This window comes from Rosa rugosa, chromosome 6, assembly GCF_958449725.1.
Source record: "Rosa rugosa chromosome 6, drRosRugo1.1, whole genome shotgun sequence".
NCBI classification, from domain to species: Eukaryota; Viridiplantae; Streptophyta; class Magnoliopsida; order Rosales; family Rosaceae; genus Rosa; species Rosa rugosa.
This window is the reverse complement of record NC_084825.1, coordinates 14,977,060-14,996,826: the sequence shown is the minus strand read 5'-3', so window position 1 is coordinate 14,996,826 and position 19,767 is coordinate 14,977,060. Positions and strand designations below refer to the sequence as shown.

The 19,767-nt window shown below is 36.0% G+C and overlaps 1 pseudogene; it reads left to right on the top strand.

Annotated features, from left to right (window-relative positions):
- Window positions 1-6,520: 6,520 nt before the first annotated feature.
- On the top strand, window positions 6,521-18,936 carry LOC133716279 (probable methyltransferase TCM_000168; annotated as a pseudogene).
- Window positions 18,937-19,767: the final 831 nt, after the last annotated feature.

The window sequence follows — 19,767 nt, the reverse complement described above, 5'->3', positions numbered from 1 at the left end:
TGAAGCATGTGACTTGCACATGAGTCTCTAGATCTTTCCATGACGTTTTGAGGATTCCATGGCTCATGCTAATTGCTTTTTGCCGTGAGAAATACAAGGAATATCAAGAAGATTTCAGCAAATATATTATGGGATTATTTTCGGATTTCTTTGAAATTTTTGGAGAGAAAATAGAGGAATAAGCATTGAAGAAATACGGTCTAAATACATGGAGAATTCAGCCAAGACTAAGGTGACTTGTTCTCTAATTCAAACGGTATTTTCTTATTGGTTGAATAATGTCACAAAGGGAGAATTCCTAGGAAACTCTACCCTAGGACATGCACTATATAAATGAGGGATGTTTGCCGTGTAAAATCATCATGAACCCTGAATCAAAATCGCAAATTCCTCCCCCTTTACTCTCAAAGTTTCGGCCTCTCCCAGTGTTCAAGATTTTGAAGCTGTGAAGCAAGTTCATCCTCCATTCATCCATCCTTGCCGTGAGCCTCATCATCCTCCACCACCTTTGAAGATCTTCTTGCATTCTTGAAGTCTCTTTCAAAAGTGTAACCATGAACCTTAATCTTTGTTTTCAGTTTTCTTTATTTTGTAACTTAAAAATCAAATTCTTTAGCGTTCTTTGTTTTTGGTTTTCTTGGATGTTGCGATTTCATGTGAGACTAAAGTATATGTTTTGATGTTTAGTTTCTAATAGCCTTGAAGCATGAATTCGTTTTAGATTTTCAGATTTATAGTTTTCGAAATCCTTATATGTTCTTGAATGTTTGTTGGTTTTGTTCTTCAATCCCACCTATCATGTTTTCGATTTCTTTAGTGGCCACTTTAGGTTTCAAATTGCATGATTGAATCCATAATAAGAAGCTAGCATTCAAGGTCTTGTTAATTAAAGTGGAAAACCTAAAATTACTTAGGTAAATCAACAAAGAGAATTGCATGCTTGATTAGCGCTCTAACTTGTGTGTTTTTCTTAAATCAATCAAACTTTCAAAGTACTTCTTGCGTTAATTATGTATTGTTATTGGATTGATCACTCACTAGCTTTGCATGATTAATAGGGTTAACTATGGTGCGTTCATCTAGTTAATTTAACTAAGGAGAGTAATAAGAACTTATGCATGCGTTCATGATTTGTTCTTGATTGATTTCGTTCAAGTTGATATTTTGATTCACAAATTATGATTTGTAGTCTTGAATTTGTGTTAAAGGTTGTTAACTTCATCAATGCATCTCATCCGTCCACTATATCTTTGATTCTTATTTGATTGGTCAATGTAATTAGTTAATTAGGTTAGTAAATAAAACAAATTTCGAAACCCCCCTTAATTCTTTGTGATTTTCTTAAATATTGTATACTTGTGATTAATATTCTTTTCTTTGACGTTTAAATGACATGAGCACCCTCAATCCCCGGATAGAACGATCTCTACTTGCTATATACTAACAGTTGTCAACAAGGTTAATTTTGAGAACTCATTTCGAGTTAATCACATGTTTAACTACTCTTGTGCATACTGGGAAGTGCAATAGTCAGAGTGACAAAGATGAATACCCTCTTGTCTTAAAATTTGATCTCCAATACAAGACCGCATTCTTTAATGCTGCTCTTTTCTTAGAAATGGTAGCAATACTGTAGAAGACGGGAAATATGAATGTGCCGGATTTCCATAACAGTGGCCTTAGAAACCTCGGTAACCTCGTCTTTTTACTTTCTACTGAAGGATGACTGAACTATACCCAATTAGTTGTTTTGAGATGTATGGAGGTGTCTGCTGTAATGTGATTCAAAACCAAGTATTTCATTACAAAGAAATTTAATAAATACCTAGTAAGAGGGATCAACCATATTTGATTGAGAATCTATTACAGAATTGGAAGATAATCCTAACAATCTTCTTCTCTGCTTCAACAATTGACCTACAAAAAATTAGTGCTCAATTTAAAACCTTATCAATGTAGTAAGAATAAGTAGGGATCGTTCTCAACCGGAGATTTAATGAGGCCAAATTAGTGCTCATTAATTCCTGAAAAATAAAAAGGTTAGTAAAACAAATGAAAGAATATATTTACATATTATTTACGAAAATACCAAAAGGGGATTTAGGATTTAATCTAATTTAACAACTAAGTAAATATATACATGTGTGACACATCAAAACAAAGAATCAATTAGAATTAAATGAATAGAACGAATTTAGATGTAATTAACTACTACTAACTCGTTGGCAATGTTTCAAACATCAAATCACGAATCAAAATATATCCAAGCATAGAATTAATCAAGAACAAAGATGACCACATACAAAGTTCTTTTTACTTTCCTTAATTAAATTAACTAGATGAACGCACCATAGTTAACCCTATTAATCATGCAATTACTAGTGGTAGCTAATCACTAACAAAAACACTTTTAACGCATTAAGAATCATGGAAGTTTGATCAATTTAAGTCAAGAACACAAGCTAGAACGCTAATCAAGCATGCAAGACTCATTGTTAATTTACCTAAGTATTTATAGGTTTTCCACCGAAATTATTAAAGCCTAGAATGCTTGCACCTTAATATGGATTCAATTACATGTTCATCAACCTAAGTATGCATCCAAAGATCAATTAACAAAGAAACATTGGGATTGAAGCTCAAAATTAACAATCATGCAAGAACATATAGAAATCACAATTTTCAATTTAAAAACCTAAAACCTAAAATATGCTTCATAGTATTCGAAAATCACATAACTAAAATCAATCTTTCATCCACCATAGAAATCGCAAAACATCAATCCAAGATAGAAAACCAAAATCAAAATTTATAAAAACCCGAAATAGGTTTACATAGTTCAAAACCGAAAACAGAAAATAGGGTTCCATGGTTACACTTTTTGATCTTCAAGGATGCAAGAAGCTTCAAAAGGTGGTGGAATGGATGAGAGCTACGGCAAGGATGCTTGAATGGATGAATGGATGCTTCACAGCCTTGAAGTTTGGATTTCTTTTGTGTTGCCAAAACTTGGAAACATGCTAATCATAATCTAACATTACTGGCAACTCCTTAACATGTTTTTAAATTTAATTCCATGTTTAACACCTGTGCAGCCTGTGACCATCTACTGCTCTACACTGCCGGCAATGTCATCATCCCTAAATCAGTTGCAGATGAACTTTGCTGGTTCGTAAGCAAATTTAAATGAGTCCAAGAGTGAAATTCTATTTTGAAATATTGACATTTACTCCCACTGATTGCAGAAATAGAAGTCCCTAGAATAGGGAAATATGTCATTCAAAGACATATTGCTACGGGCTTACACGGTGCTGTTTATTGTTGCCGTAATCCAGAAAATGGGACAATAGTGGCTATCAAATTTGTTGGACAACGTGAGTCTGAACTGAACGTGCTCAAACAGTTGAGGCACCCAAATATCATTAGGTAATGAAATTGTGTTGTACTTCGTGATAATGCACATGATGGCGATCAATTAAAATTGGATTTATTTTTGACAGGTTGTTGGACACTGTCTATAATGCTAATGGTATCTACATTGTCCTCGAGAACATCGATTTGAATTTGTGTGATTATATTGAGAAAGTGACCCAAAAGTCAAAGAATGGCATGGAACCTCGACTGCTTAAGGTTAACCATCTTACAAGTTGAAAGAACTTTCTTGTATGTTATACTGGTTTCTTATCTTTTCCCCTCTATATTATGTATCAGACTATCTTTCATCAGCTGTTATCGGCGCTACTGACGTACACAAATTAGTGTATCAATTTAAAACCCTATCAGTGTAGTAAGAATAAGTAGGGATCGTTCTCAACCGGGGATTAGGGCCTAATTAATTCCTGAAAAATGAAACGTTAGTAAAACAAACTAAAATATATATATATATACACATTATTTATGAAAATTATAAATAAGGGGATTTAGGATTTATTTTATCTAACAACTAAGTAATATGCACATATGACACATCAAAACAAAGAATCAAGTAGAATTATGAATGGAACGAAAATAATATGAAATTAACTACTACTAACACGTTGGCAAGGTTTCAAACATCAAATCACGAATCAAAATATATCCAAGCATAGAATCAATCAAGAACAAAGATGAACGCATACAAAGTTCTTTTTACTTCCCTTAATTAAATTAACTAGATGAACGCACCATAGTTAATCCTATTAATCATGCAATCACTAGTGGTAGCTAATCACTAACAAAAACACTCATAACATATTAAGAATCATAGAAGTTTGATCAACTGAAGTCAAGAACACAAGTTAGAACGCTAATCAAGCATGCAAGACTCATTGTTAATTTACCTAAGTAATTATAGGTTTTCCACCAAAATTATTAAAGCCTAGAACGCTAGCACCTTAATATGGATTCAATTATACGTTCATCAACCTAAGTATGCATCCAAAGATCAATTAATACACAAAAGATGGGATTGAAGTTCGAAATTAACAATCATGCAAGAACACTTTCAAAATCGCAATTTATCTTTTTGAAAACCTAAAACCTAAAACATGCTTCATAGTATTCGAAAATCACATAACTAAAATCAATCTTTCATCCACCATAGAAATCGCATAACAAGAAACCAAAATAGAAAATCGAAATCGAAATTCATAAGAAACCGAAATCGTTTTACTTAGTTCAAAACCGAAAACAAAAAATAGGGTTCCATAGTTACACTTTTTGATCTTCAAGAATGTAAGAAGCTTCAAAAGGTGGTAGAATGGATGAGAGCTACGGCAAGGATGGTTGAATGGAGAGGTTGGATGTTCACGGCCTTGAACTTTGAACTTCTTGAAATTGCCGAAACCTTGGAAGAGAAAGGGGAGTGTTTGTGTATTTTGATTCTGAATTTTGTGGTGTTTTGAATGTCTTCACTAACTCCCTTTATATAGTGAACGGCATAGGCTAGAGAATCTAGGTCGAAATCTCCTTGTGACATCATTCAACCAATGAGAAAATTCCTTGAGAAGTAGAGAACAAGTCACCTTAGTTTCTTGCCAAATTCACCATGTATCTAGTCCATATTTTCGGCCTCCTTGTATGTAGAGTCATAAATCAATTCTTATTCCTCTATTTTCTCTCATAAAATCTCAAGAAAATCCAATAATATCCCATAAAAGATATTGCCGAAATCTTCTAGTAATTCTTTGTAAATATCACGGCAAAGGCATGTAGAATGGGCCTATGACTCCTCCAAAACGTCAAGAAGGATCTAGAGCATCATGTGCAAGTCACATGCTTCAAACTTCAGGCAAACTCTCCCAAAATGGGCCAATTCGAAAGTATTCTTCATATTGCCGAAATTCCTTCTTTATTCTAGAACATTCTTGAACTATTTTGAGTCATCTTCAAGACACAGCATCTCCTAGCACCACCAGGACTCTTAGTAGTATCAGGTTTCCCACTCCAACTAGGACTCTGTCATTTCTCATTTCCACGCATATTTTTCCGAGCTCACTCCTAGTTGCATTAGGATTCCTACTTTAACTGGGATTCCTTCTCCTGATAGAATTAAGAAAGCTTCATTTCTCCATTTCTTTGTCATTTTTGCGCCTCATTTCCTCATTGCCTTCATTTTCATCATTTCCAGCTCTTCTTAGCTCATTTCCTGCGTTTGAAGCTCATTTCTACCTAAAAACACAAAACTAAGTTAGAAATGATATTGTTAAGAGAATAACTAAGTAAAATGTAGAGAAAAATGTACTAAAAACATAGAAAATATTAATTCGATCAGCTACATTGATGTCACTCCAATTATTGGTTGTAATATATAGCATGCATAATTGCATTCGGACATTCATTGCACATGTTTTTCATGCCCAATGTTTATATAAAACTAAAATACTATGTTTATTATCTTATTTATGACTTTAATAGTTTTCTATATTAATATGTATTTGACCGTTATATGGTTTATGAGACTAATTATGATCATTGGGTAATTATAAGTTAGAAGGCACATGTAGTTGGAAGATATATGGTTAGAAGGTGAGGTGAGGTTGGATACATATCGATGTAGTCAGACGAACATGTGTGAGATAAGTTATAAGTGATAATCCACCATAGTGCAACGTGCACTCTAGCACATCACTCTATCCACCTAAAGTCCTCTTATATATTATGCATGTATCTATTTTAAGTAAACACCGTTTTGAGTGCACGGGTGATTAAGGTTCAATTAATGGAGCTTCTTAGCTGCACGATGGAGCTCAAAGAGTTGTTGTATTTTGGGGGAAGTTCGTTATTCAATCATATGCAGTAGGGGACAAATCTTCTCTATCTTAAGACAGTGCGCTTGTACACCTCGACTCAATAAGTTTTGCTCTATAAAAATATATGTGTATATATATTATAATATTTTCTTACTTTTCTTTCATTTTCTTATTTCTATTATTTGTTATTTCCCATGCCACATTAACTAGTATATATATGGGTCGGAGTCTTCTTAATTAGCAGCTGAATTCGTGTTTAAAGAGGAAGAGCATTTGAAAGCAAACACCCAATGGAGGTGGAGCAAGTCCTTCAAATGAATGGCGGATGATATGGGAGAACAAGCTATTCAAACAACTCGCTTCTTCAAGTTACTCTCTCTCCACCCACCCCCACTTGTTTCTTAAAATTTCTTAGGAGAAATAATTAATATGGTAAATACGTGTTCCTTTCCGAGAGCAATGATTTCATGGGTGAAGCCCATTTTAGATGCAAGCATAGAGATGCTGTGTTGCGCCAACCTCCCAGCAGAGTGTTTGAGGATAGCGGACTTGGAATGTTCTTCAGGACCAAACATGCACCCTTTTAGTCGTATCAAATGTCACAGACATGATCCAGAATACATGTCAAAAATTGAACTGTCAACCTCCATCGCTCCAAGTATTTTTGAACGATCTTCCCCAAAACGACTTTAACACAGTTTTCAAATCATTGCCAAGCTTCTACAAAAAAACTTGAAGAAAGGAAGTGGCCGGAGCCATGCTTCATTGCAGGAATGCCCGGTTCTTCCTATGGCAAGCTCTTTCCTAAGAAGTCTATCAACTTTTTTCGCTCTTCTTACTCTCTGCACTGGATCTCTAAGGTTTATATATAATGTTTATTTTCTTTTATTAACTTGTCTCTTATGATCTTATCCATATGTTTTGCTGATCACAACCATCAGATCGATGAAAATCCCAGCTTTGATCATATTGGTGGAATGCCTGCAGCTTCCAAAAGGTTTGGTAACAAAAGGAGGATTCAACGAGGGAAACATATGCACAGCCAAGACAAGCCCACCATCTGTGTTTAATGAGTAATTTGAGCAATTTAAAAACGACTTCACAGTGTTTCTATGGTCTCGTGCAGAAGAGTTGGTCCCTCAGGGAAGAATGGTCCTCACAATCAGGGGGAGCATAAACAGTCATGAACCCCTCTCTATATTAGAATTTCTTGGATTGAAAATCAATGATATGGTTTTAGAGGTATGTTAGTACGTGTATTTTGCAGATGATTACTCTTAAACCATCTTTGGCATGCATATTAATATATATATACACACACACACACACATACACACACATCATGTGTACGTACTGCATATTCTCCTCCAACTTTTACAATATACCTTTTGATTTGGAATAGTCTACACAACACACACACACACACACATTCTTGAAAGCTAGGGTTTAGAGCTTGAAGAAAGAAGAAGAATGAGAGAAGAAATGAGAGAATTCTATATATTCTTGTGTTTCTGTTACAACCACTAAAACGAGTACAGTAGCAGCTATATATGTAGATGAATGAGCTAGCACAGAAAAGCAACACGTGTAATACAGCTGTAGGTCACTAACTAATTAATCATGCACTTAACAGAATTAACACTAATTAACCCTAATTAACCATCTACAAGTAATCATGTACGTTAACACCCCTCCTCAGCTTGATGATGGGGGGCAGACATCAAGCTGGAGCATAGGTAGAGATGTTGAGGTGAACAAAGGCCTTTTGTAAACATATCAGCTAGTTGTTCATGAGAGGACACAAATTGTAAGCGGATAGAGCCAGCCTTGACTTTGTCCCTGGTGAAATGAACATCAACCTCAATATGCTTGAGCTTGGAATGATATACAGGATTAGTAGCAAGGGCAAGAGCTGAGATATTGTCACAGTGAAGAGTTGGAATGCTAGCAAGAGGAATGTGTAAATCATGCAGCAAGTGCTGCAGCCATTGAAGCTCAGAGGTTGTATCAGCCATACTTCGGTACTTAGCTTCAGTAGAAGAACGAGACACAGCTGTTTGCTTCTTACTACACCAAGAGATTGGTGAGCCATTGAGTAGAATAACAAACCCTGTGGTGGATTTCCTATCATTGGGATCACCCGCCCAGTCTGCATCACAATAAGCTTGAAGTGTGTACTGCGGTGAATGCAAAGAACCCCTCCTGAAATAGATGCCATGATGAAGAGTTCCCTTAACATAACGAAGAATCCTTTTAGTAGCCAAGAGATGAGCTTCTGTTGGGGAATGAAGGAATTGACAAACAGAATTCACACTGTAGGCAATATCAGGTCTAGTGAAAGTAAGATATTGCAAACAGCCAACTGCTTCTGAAATAGGGAATATCATGAGAGGACAAAGGAGAACTACCATCCTTATACAACTTGATCCCAGACTGACAAGGAGTCAGATGTGTATGACAATCATCCAAACCGGCCTTATGAATTAACTCAGTAGCATACTTATGTTGGGATAAAAAGAGACCATCAGGAGTATATGAGATTTCAAGACCAAGGAAAAAATGTAGCTTCCCCAAGTCTTTCATGTCAAACTCAGTCTGCAATGCTAACTTGAGTTCTGAAATAAGAGCTTCACTATTACCAGTAAGAATAATATCATCCACATAGAGAAGCAGATAAGCTGTGGAACTGCCAGATGTTTTAACAAATAAAGATGGATCAGCATAAGAACACTTAAAGCCTAAACTTGGGAGGAAATTGGTGAACCTTTCATTCCAGGCCCTAGGTGCCTGCTTTAATCCATATAAGGATTTATGTAGTTTGCACACAAGATGAGGTTGAGAAGCGTCTTCAAAACCTCCAGGTTGAGTCATATAAACCTCCTCATTAAGAATGCCATGAAGAAAGGCATTTTTGACATCCATTTGATGCAGAGTCCAACCAGATTGTGCTGCTAAGCTCAAAAGCAACCTAACAGTAGTATGCCTCACTACAGGAGAGAAAGTTTCATCATAGTCCACTCCATACTCCTGACTAAAACCTCTGGCAAACAATCGAGCTTTGTGTCTTGCTATTGAACCATCAACATTTTTCTTTATTTTGAAGATCCATTTGCATGAAACAAGATTCTTATCTGGAGGTAATGGAACAAGAGACCAAGTCTGCTGCTTAACAAGGGCACCATACTCTTCCTGCATTGCATTTTTCCAAACTGGACATTGCATAGCAAGTTTGTAATTCTGAGGTTCAGACGCAGAAGTATCATCACAAGATGTGTTATTCAGTATGGACAAGAAGCATTTCTTTTTCAATATCCCTCTCTTACTTCTGGTAAGCATAGTATGATTATTCACTGTGGGCTCAGAAAGACCTTGAACTGGATGTAAAATATTGGAACTAGAGAGTTGTGAAAGAGAACTAGGAGGAGCACGATCTAAAACAACTGAAATAGAGCCATTCCCTGGCTGAGTATCAATAGTAACTGTACCAGTATCCTCTCCAAAATTGATGGTAGTGTTGGAATCAGAATGAAATGCAGGAAGCATATGATGATCAGAGGGAATAGATGAAGAATTGTGCTCATCAGAAAACACAGGAGGAACAACAATTTCAGTGTGATTAGAGGCAAATAAAGGACTAGGAACCTGAATATCAGTATCCTGAAACAGTGAAGTACTATGAAATTGATTATGTATTGTGGGAGAGATTGGTACCTGATGAATATTGGTATTGACAAGAACAGGTGCTGCAAGGTGCTATGAGGACTGAGACTGAGTAATTGTTGAATAGGGACTGTGTGTTGAGGATGCAGTAGAAGTACGTATTGTTCAAATTGGCAAAGGGAAACTGATCTTCCTCAAAAAACACATGTCTGGAGATAATGCACCTTTTACTTGTCAAATTATAGCATATGTAACCTTTGTATCCTGCTGCAAACCCAACGAATACACACTTTGCAGTTTTTGGTTGCAATTTATTGCTGTTGTATGGAGTCATAAGTGGAAAACAAGCACAACCAAATACTCTGACTAGCTCTAGTGATGGAACTTTACAGTAAAGTTTCTCAAATGGTGACTTCATATCCAGTGTAGTTGTAGGCATTCTGTTAATCAAATATACAGAAATAGCACAAGCATGGTACCAGAAGATTGCTGGAAGATGAGAATCTTGTAAGAGAGTAACAGCTGTCTCTCTAATGTGCCTATTCTTCCTTTCTGAAATGTCATTCTGTTGTGGTGTGTAGGGACATGAAACCTGATGTGAGATGCCTTGTTTACATAGGAATTCTTTAAATTTATTTCCTGTATATTCTCCTCCTCCATCACTACGAAGACACTTAACATGAGTAGAGAATTGAGTCGCAACAAATGCACACAAAGCTTGAAAATAGCTAAGTACTTCAGATTTATTCTTCATTGGAAAAATCCAAGTATATCTAGTACAATCATCTATGAACAATACAAAGAATTTGAAACCATCTAAAGAGAGATGAGGAGAAGGACCCCACACATCTGAATGAACAATCTCAAATGGAACTTGACTCCTGGATTGAGAGGTTGGAAAAGGCAGCTTATGAAACTTTCCAAGTAAGCAAGCTTCACAAACTGCATAATTCTCCTTTGACACACTTGAGATGTTACATTTATTCAACATATGAGTAACTATTTCACTTGATGGATGTCCTAGCCTTTTATGCCACAAGAAATGCTTAGTCACTCTTCCAACATAAGCTGAATTATTCTGAGGACTAGTTGATTTACTACTTGAACCATGAGATTTCTGAAGATGCAGTGGCAGATCAAATGGTATTGGATAGAGCCCTTGATTACTCAATCCCTTGTATAGCACCTTTCCCAGCACCTTGTCCTGTATTACACACATAAACTCATCAAACCAAACAGAACAATTGTTCTGTTTGCACAATTGATAGATAGAAAGTAAATGAGCAGCAAGTTCAGGTATAAGAAAAACATTCTTGAGTTTCAGTCTTCCTAGTTTTGTGTTACCAATGTGAGTGATATTTAAGAATTTACCATCACCAACTTGCACTGAATCTGTGGCAGTATATGGAGTAAGACTGTTGAGCAGCTGCACTTCACTAGTCATGTGATTGGTGGCACCAGAATCAGCCAACCAATATTGAGGTGTGTTGCTGGAGGAAGCAAACATTGCCAGTCCCTGCTGTTGAGTGTTCTGCGGAGTATTTTGAAATTGCTGAGATGCCTGATTATTCTGAAAAAGCTGAGCTGGCTGGGACTGCATGTTTGGAGTAGCTTGAAGTTGTGGTGTTGACTGTTGGTCCTGGCTAGGAAAACCAAAGATGTAATAGCATCTATCTGCAGTATGATTCGGTTTGCCACAATATTGACAACCAGTAGTGCTTAAGTTGCCTTGTAAATTCTGAAAGCTAGGCAATGTCCTACATGTTTTGGCTCCATGACCTGTTTTTCCACAAAGCTGACATGTGAAGTTAGAGCCTCCTCCATTTTGTCTGAAGTTGTTGAATCCTGCATTTCCTCCATTGAACTGATTATTGAAGGGTATACCATTTCCTCTACTCATGCCATTGTTAAAGTTGTTGTTTCCTCTTTAGCCTCCAGTGTTATTGTTGAGTCTAGCACTGTGGTTTCCAAACTGTCCATTTGGTCTTGCAACATAGAAACCAGTCATGGATGGACTTGGATCAGTTATAGTGAATGGATTCAGTTGAGTAACATTTCCATATGGCATTGCAGGAATGGAGGCATAAGGAGCTTGTGAAGACAGGTGGATGTTATTGTTGGCTGGTGTAGTGAGTAATGGACCAAAGCCAGGAGGAAATCCAGGAGGAACTTGAGATTGTGCACTTGAGGTAGAAGCACCAAGTGTGTTGCTAGAGACAGAACCAGAAGAAATGGTATTTTTGGCCATCATGGCAGTAAGGATTGAGGTTGATGAGGCTTGAGTCTCACTCTCAATATCAATCTCTGCAGCTTTAAGTAAAGTCTTGAGCTCACCAACAGAACAAGCAACAAACTGAGCCCTGATTACAGTCTTAATGGCAGCATACTCAGAGGGTAGTCCTCTCAACACTGTAACAACAATATCTTCATCATCAACAAACACTCCAACAGTTTCAAGTGCATCTCTAGCAGCCTTAATCTTGTCCATGTAAGTTTCAATATCATCACTTCCTTTCTTTAGATTCTGCAGATTAGACTTGAGCTGCAGAATATTTTGTCTATTAGGTGCTGCAAACTTGAGTTTCAGCCTATTCCACATGTCTTGTGCAGACTTGCTTCCAACAACACATGACATGGCCACAGGACTAAGAGTTTGACCAATCATATTAACAATGCTTTGATCTTGTATTTTCCAGTTAGTATACTCAGCTGATACCACATTTCCAGAGCCATCAGATGCAGACACAAACTGAGTGGGGCATGGATTGGAGCCATCAACATATCCATATAGATTTTGACCTTTAAGGAAGGATTCTATACGAAACAGCCATGTAGGGTAGTTGGACTCATCAAGTAAGATATTTGGAAGATACACAGTAGTCTGAGTAGTAACAGTAGAGGCTTGAGTTGTAGAAGCAGTCATCTTGGTAAGAGAAGAAGTAGAGACTAAAATCGAGTGTATATCTGTGCAATACTAGTATATCTCAGACTTTGAAACCTCACAAAGTATCAAAGAATCAACAATCTTCACAATTCTTTTAGGAAAGTCTAGGGTTTTGAAACTGCATAGGATTATATCAAATTATAACAACTTTAGCAACTTGCACAATTATGACTTCAATTTCACAATTATGGCTTGCAGATGAGTTCAAACTAACAATATTTCAAGGACTAGGGTATCGAACCTCAGGAAGTATGAAATTTCTCACAACTATTCAATCAAGTAGCTAGGAACTGGCATAGATTCACAATCAAACTCTGAATATACAAAAATCGAAGCTTCACAGTCAAGAAATCACTCTGAAAAATTGTAGACCTAGATTTTCCTTCTTCAAGAACTCGAAGACTTATCTGAAATGTGCAGGCTAGGAGACGAAACCGAGCACAGACGTAAGCAAGATTAGTAGACTTGAGAAGCAGAAGCAAGCATGAGCAAACCCGAGGTCGTGACCTGCGCAACTGATACCATGAAAGCTAGGGTTTAGAGCTTGAAGAAAGAAGAATAATGAGAGAGAAGAAATGAGAGAATTCTATATATTCTTGTGTTTCTGTTACAACCACTAAAACGAGTACAGTAGCAGCTATATATGTAGATGAATGAGCTAGCACAGAAAAGCAACACGTGTAATACAGCTGTAGGTCACTAACTAATTAATCATGCACTTAACAGAATTAACACTAATTAACCCTAATTAACCATCTACAAGTAATCATGTACGTTAACACCCCTCCTCCAACTCTGATCTGATCGAAGAAACACCCTTTTATTATTTTCACCGTTCCATACAAAAAGTCCATAGGAATACATAAACACTTCTATGTAAGTCTGTAACGACATTTTTATCTTTTATTTGACCTTTTAGTTTTTGGTTTTAGTTATTATTCTCTTATTTGCTACTTTCATGAATCTCAGGGTTTGATTGAAAAGAAAAACTTAGACTACTTCAATATTCCATATTATGAACCTACAATGGAGGAACTGATGGAGCTGATCGAGACCGAAGGATCCTTTAGGTTGTAGGACCTTCAAGTTTTTAAACATGATTGGGACTATTTTATAAAGGAAGCTGATAGTGGTGTCGATAAGAAATCAAGGGCGGGTATACTCTCCACTCACATTAGGTCTGCGGTGGAGCCTCTTTTGGTCAGTCACTTTGGAGAGGGATGAGTCATGGAAGATTTGTTTCGCAGGTATGAAAAAGAATGGAAAAGGAGAAGTGCCAGTCTATAGATATGGTTGTATCGTTGACAAAGGAGTATCGAGTTACTTGAATAATCAAAGAACATGCACTGTTGTGGTTAAGGATAAATGTGTCTACCTTTGGTTAGTAGCCATGGCCTCGTACGTACTACGTAGTCTTAAACTGCGTCACATTACAGTGTTTCGAATATTAGTATATTACATAAATAAACAAAGTTTGTCTTAAGTTTGTTCTTCAGATTCATCTTTAATTTGCTCTCCTTTTCTTATACTCGATCTTTTCAAACTGTCATTCAATCTAGAACCACCTTTTTTTTTTTTTTTTTTTTTTTTTTTTTTTTGAAATAAGGACGGGTGCAGCTACTCTTGAACTTTGAAATAAGTACTAAAGACCGCCTTAATCTCGTTTCCTCTTCTGGGGAAAACTCGGTTTTTCGAGATGAGCAAATCAGAGTTTTGGACTCTGTTTTCCAAGGCGAATTGGACCCATGTGTAAATGGAACTTGCACCCTTGGGATCATTTATATCGGCATGCATAAACCCTATGCAGTTGGATAGATGTGCCTCTCATGTTGGTTCACTACACTGTTCACCCAATTCAAGTATCTATCGATCTCCGACTCTCTTCTTACTCGTGTATGAACATTGAACGCAGTTGAGAAAAATATCATGGTGAAAATCGAGGGTGGTAATGAAGGTCCAGAACTGGCGCCATCAAGGAGATAGGGTGCTAGTAGCTGCTGCTTCCTTTAGGGGCAACAGAGATACTATACTAACTATAAGCTCATCTGGCAATGCACTGATTCTGTCCACCACCACCAAGTTTTGCACACCCTTGAATAAACCATAAAGAATCAAAATGAACAATCAGGTTATCAGAGAACCAACCAGACTGCAACGCACTCTGGGTTAAGTTGTTCATTACTAAGACCAATATATTTCCAGAATTTTCACAGTGATAATTGTGGTATGTTTCTAGGTTACATTGGCACAAATGGAACACCAGCTACCTCGACTAACAAAAATGTAGACTCATCTTGAGCGTCAATCAGGATGTCAAGCGAAGGGTATGGGTGAGAAATAAATTTTGCATTAATTGTTCAAAGTTGGCAACATTTAACGTTCTAAATATTTTACCATGGATTCAATTCATTCTGAACTGTTCAAAATTTATTCTATTAAATGAGAAAGTTCCTTGATGTTCTATTTTGGATCTAAATTTGCATTTTGCCTTGTATTCCACAGTTGATTTCTTTAGAAGCCATTGAAGATGTTACCCAATTGCACTCATTTGAAAAATAATTTTCAATCCCAAATGTTCATTGATGATATTCATACTGTTGTAGGAGCAGTGTGTGTTCTTCTTCTGGCAAAGCTAGTTATTAACAATCTGTGAGATTGTCTTTTTATATTCTTGTAACATGATTGTTTTTGTTAGGGGCTACAGATGGTGCAATGGATGCTGGGAACTTGTTGAAACTAATGCTTGGGGTGGGGTGAACTACGATGTATAGGAGCAACCACGTTGAAGGATCCTGCACTGGAGCGTAGATTTCAGCAGGTTTTTTGTGGTCAGCAGGGAGGGGGGAGGGCGCGCGCGCGCACACACACACATACATATATATATATATATATATATGGGAAATTATAGTGTACTTGTAGGTATCTCATACCCACATTTACAAAAGTGATAACAAATTTGTTGTCAGAGTGATAATGTTGAGTCCTATTTTGTGTAATCTTAGTTCTAATAATAGTAATTACACCTCTTACGACATTGTTACAAGCTTTTGAACAAATTTGTTGTCAATGTTGTAATTTTTGCTTAACTATATGTAAATAGTGTAAATGAATATGGTAACTTTTGTTCTCAATGTTGTAATTTTGGTTCAAATAATTGTAATTTTTTGTTCAAATAGTTGTAAATGAGTGTATGAGATACTCACAAATATCATAGCTTATCTCTGTATATGTATATGTAGACCCACACCGACAATTCCAGTATAATAAGAGAAAGGCACATCGGTGCCACCGATTCGGTGGTGGGAATCTTAAACAAATACTGAATGGAAGTGATGAAACTATACTTTCCCAGCCAGTCATTCCCAATTACCAAGTCGCCTTGCTTAAACTTTGCATTCCCAGATTCCAAAACTTTAGCCACGGCAAAACCGCTGATAGGCTGCACATATATAATAGAGTGTTAAATACTGCTTACTCCCTATACTTATAGGGTTTCATCGTTTCAGTCCCTGACCTTTGAATTTCACCTAAAAAGTCCTTGAACTCCTAATTTCCTCCCAATTGGTCCCTGCCGTCAAGCATCCGTCAAAAACTCCGTTATCTTCCCTTAAAAAGTCTATTATACCCTCATTTACTTAAAAAAATATATATTTCTCTTCCTCTCTTTTTTTTATTTTTTTTATTTTTTTTCTTTTTACCTCTTCTTCTTCCGGCTCTTTCGCCTACTTCTGTTCATCTTCTCATCAAGATGGTTCCAATCCACAGACCTTCAAGAGGTGAAATGAAAAAAAGAAATAAAACAGAGAAAAAATAAAAAAAAAGTAAGTGAGGGCATAATAGACATTTTCGGCAACTTTAACAGAAAATTTTGACGGCAGGGACCAATTGGGAGGAAATTGAGAGTTCAGGGACTTTTTACGTGAAATTCGAAGGTCAGGGACTGAAACGATGAAATCCTATAAGTATAGGGAGTAAACAATATTTAATCCTATATAATACTATATGAAAAATGATTTCAAATATATTGTAAACAATTACGTAATTGATCTAAATCTCATAACAAAGCAAAGTTCTTTTTACTCATTTCATACACACAACAGGTGCTCAAATCTTATATATAATAGTAGCAACGATTGCGAAGATATTTGTGAAGATATTAATTATGATATGTAATTTCCAACATATTTGTGAAAATACTAATTATAATATCTAAAGTAACTTCTATATGTGGATGACTTGTGAAACTCTTGTTAGAACATAAATTTACTAGATACAGCAAATCCGCATATATATCTGCCATATCTGCACTCAAACCTGAAGAGCGCATGCACATACAAGCAAAAGATTGACAGTTGAAAATGAAACTTTACTATGGCCCATCATAATTCTTTTAATGCAGGCTACACCAAACATGACAAATATACTCCATAACCCAAAAGCAAATTAAACAAATGATGTAAACCCTTTTCATTACAAAGTACTACACCATAGAGTTGGCTGCCATCTTTAAGGCAAATAATTAATAATGTTCAATGTTTACTATAATAGTGTAAAGAGAAGAAAACAATAATCATCAGATGAAATTTCAGATCATAGAGCATTGAAAACTACAGTTCAAAGGAACTTATTTATGGAAAGTTAAATGTAAAAAGGAAAATAGTAGAACATAAACTGATCGTACAAATTAAAACAATAGTTACTATTAACCGTAAGTGAAACAAGCAAAACAGGATGCGTTCATGCCAATCTTTTGACTTTCCAAGAAGACCTACTTGATGCATTAGATCATTATTAATGATGTCAAAGGACAGTACCACATGGATGATCACATGTTTATTAGTTTTGGACTCTCAGGATGTACCATTGTACCTGTACAAAATATAGGCTAGAGTGCCAAATCTAGAAGGTCTAGAGGCTTAACCAATCAGTCATTCAATTAGGAATCAAAGACTGATGTTCAGATAACCAAGAAATCATTGAAGCTACTACTATAGTTCTGTCTTTTCGTAATATATGAGGATAGGTGATGGCCTCAATTCGTTCTAGGAACAGGACTCCAAAATTAGGATAGGCATTGCAAGACATATATAAAGACTTCCCCAAAATTAGGATAGTCTTTATATATTTCCCTGATGCAAGACATATATAAAGATTTCCCTTATCTAATAGTTAATCAGTGATAGGCATTGCTTATATATCCTTTCCCCAATATATTTTATTAAGAAAGCATGTTAAGTTAATAATCAAATTAAGGGAAAATTCAATAATATGTTAACTTATGACATGCATACAATTGCCTTAAAAGTGATAAAATGAGTCCTCAAAATGGTAATATTAGTCCTCAAAGTAGTAACATGAGTCCTTAAAGTGGTAAATTTTCTTAATTACCACATGAGTTCTCAAAATAATAATATTAGTCCTCAAAGTGATAACATGAGTACTTAAAGTGGTAAATTTTCTTAGTTTACCATATGAGTCCTGAAAATAGTAATATTAGTCCTCAAAATGATAACATGAGTCCTTAGAAGAATAAAAATAGTTGATGTATGAGAAATGTTAACATACCATACCTTTACACGATAATCACCTGTTTACAAAAATGTGTCATATATATATCCTGCAAATACTTGGGATGGATTAATTTAATAGTTATGCACATCAAAGTGTGATTTTTTTTATTTTTTATTTTATTTTTTGCAGGTTCCTAAAACGGGTCTAAAGACACCATTCCGTGATGGATTACTCAAGTATGTTGCCGAAGCTGTAGTAAAGTTTGCAAAGGTAAATTTCTCTTACTACTGAAATAGTATGCATGCGTGTGCATGCGATGGGAGCTCACGGCTCATCTGCTCTTGTACAGGATGGCCGGGAAAGAAGAGGCATTAAGGAATCGGGGTTCTTAAATGAAGCGGTTGAGGTTGTGAGAACAGGTAATGACATGCCTCTCTAATTTTTTCTTTTTTGGGAAAAATATGGTGTTCATATTGAGTAGTCCATATATGCATGGCAGGTGTAACACCAGCTGATCAGAAGCTATTGGAGTTGTATAATGGGAAGTGGAAACAACAGATAGACCCAGTTTTTGAAGAGCTACTATGCTGAACTGAAGTTGGGCACTTCAGCAGGGTCACTTTTGTTTCGTCTGTGAACATCAGAAAAATTTCTGGTGTAATCTATATGTAGCTACTGTCAATTTGTGTCTTTGTGATATATTCAGGCATTGGATTTTAGGCAAAGGATCTTTCAGTTTTCCAGTACCCAGGTTATGTAATAAAAGGTTAAAATAAGTTCAAGCTTCTTGCTTGAATTGATTTGTACAGCCTAATGGTATGTTGTGGGAACCCCTTCTTTATATAATTTTTCTGATTCTCCCTTGATCTGTGTGAAAATTCCAGAATGATTTTTTTACCAATGGAGTTCTAAGTAAGCAAAGAGTAAATATGCCTCTGATGTGGTATATTACTTAAACTTGATCAAATCTTCATCCGGTTCGATCCTGGTGTGTAAAACCTTTCAAATTTTCAGGTGTAATCATAGTTGTTTCTATTTTTAGTTGCTTTCAGTTTGGGATTAGAGGTAGACCTTCCCACAAGAATAATTTATGTCATGTAAATCATGAGACTTCTCATCTAATTAACACTGGATATAATCAGATGATTGTTCCAGGTTATGTCATGGAAGGTTAAGGATAATTGAAACCTTTTTGAGTTGGGAGTCATTTGTACAACCAAATGGTATGTGTTATGGTAAATAATACGCTGCCGAGTACTTGAACAAAAGTTCAGTTTGCTGCAGTCCAGTTGATTCTTCGAGTTGTTTTCTAATCTTAATTATAGCTCTTTTTCTTCCATGTTTGTTTTTGCTTCTGTAGCTAATTATTATCTGTTATATCACATGGTTGATGGTATTGTTTGAGCCCAAAAGTAATTTTGG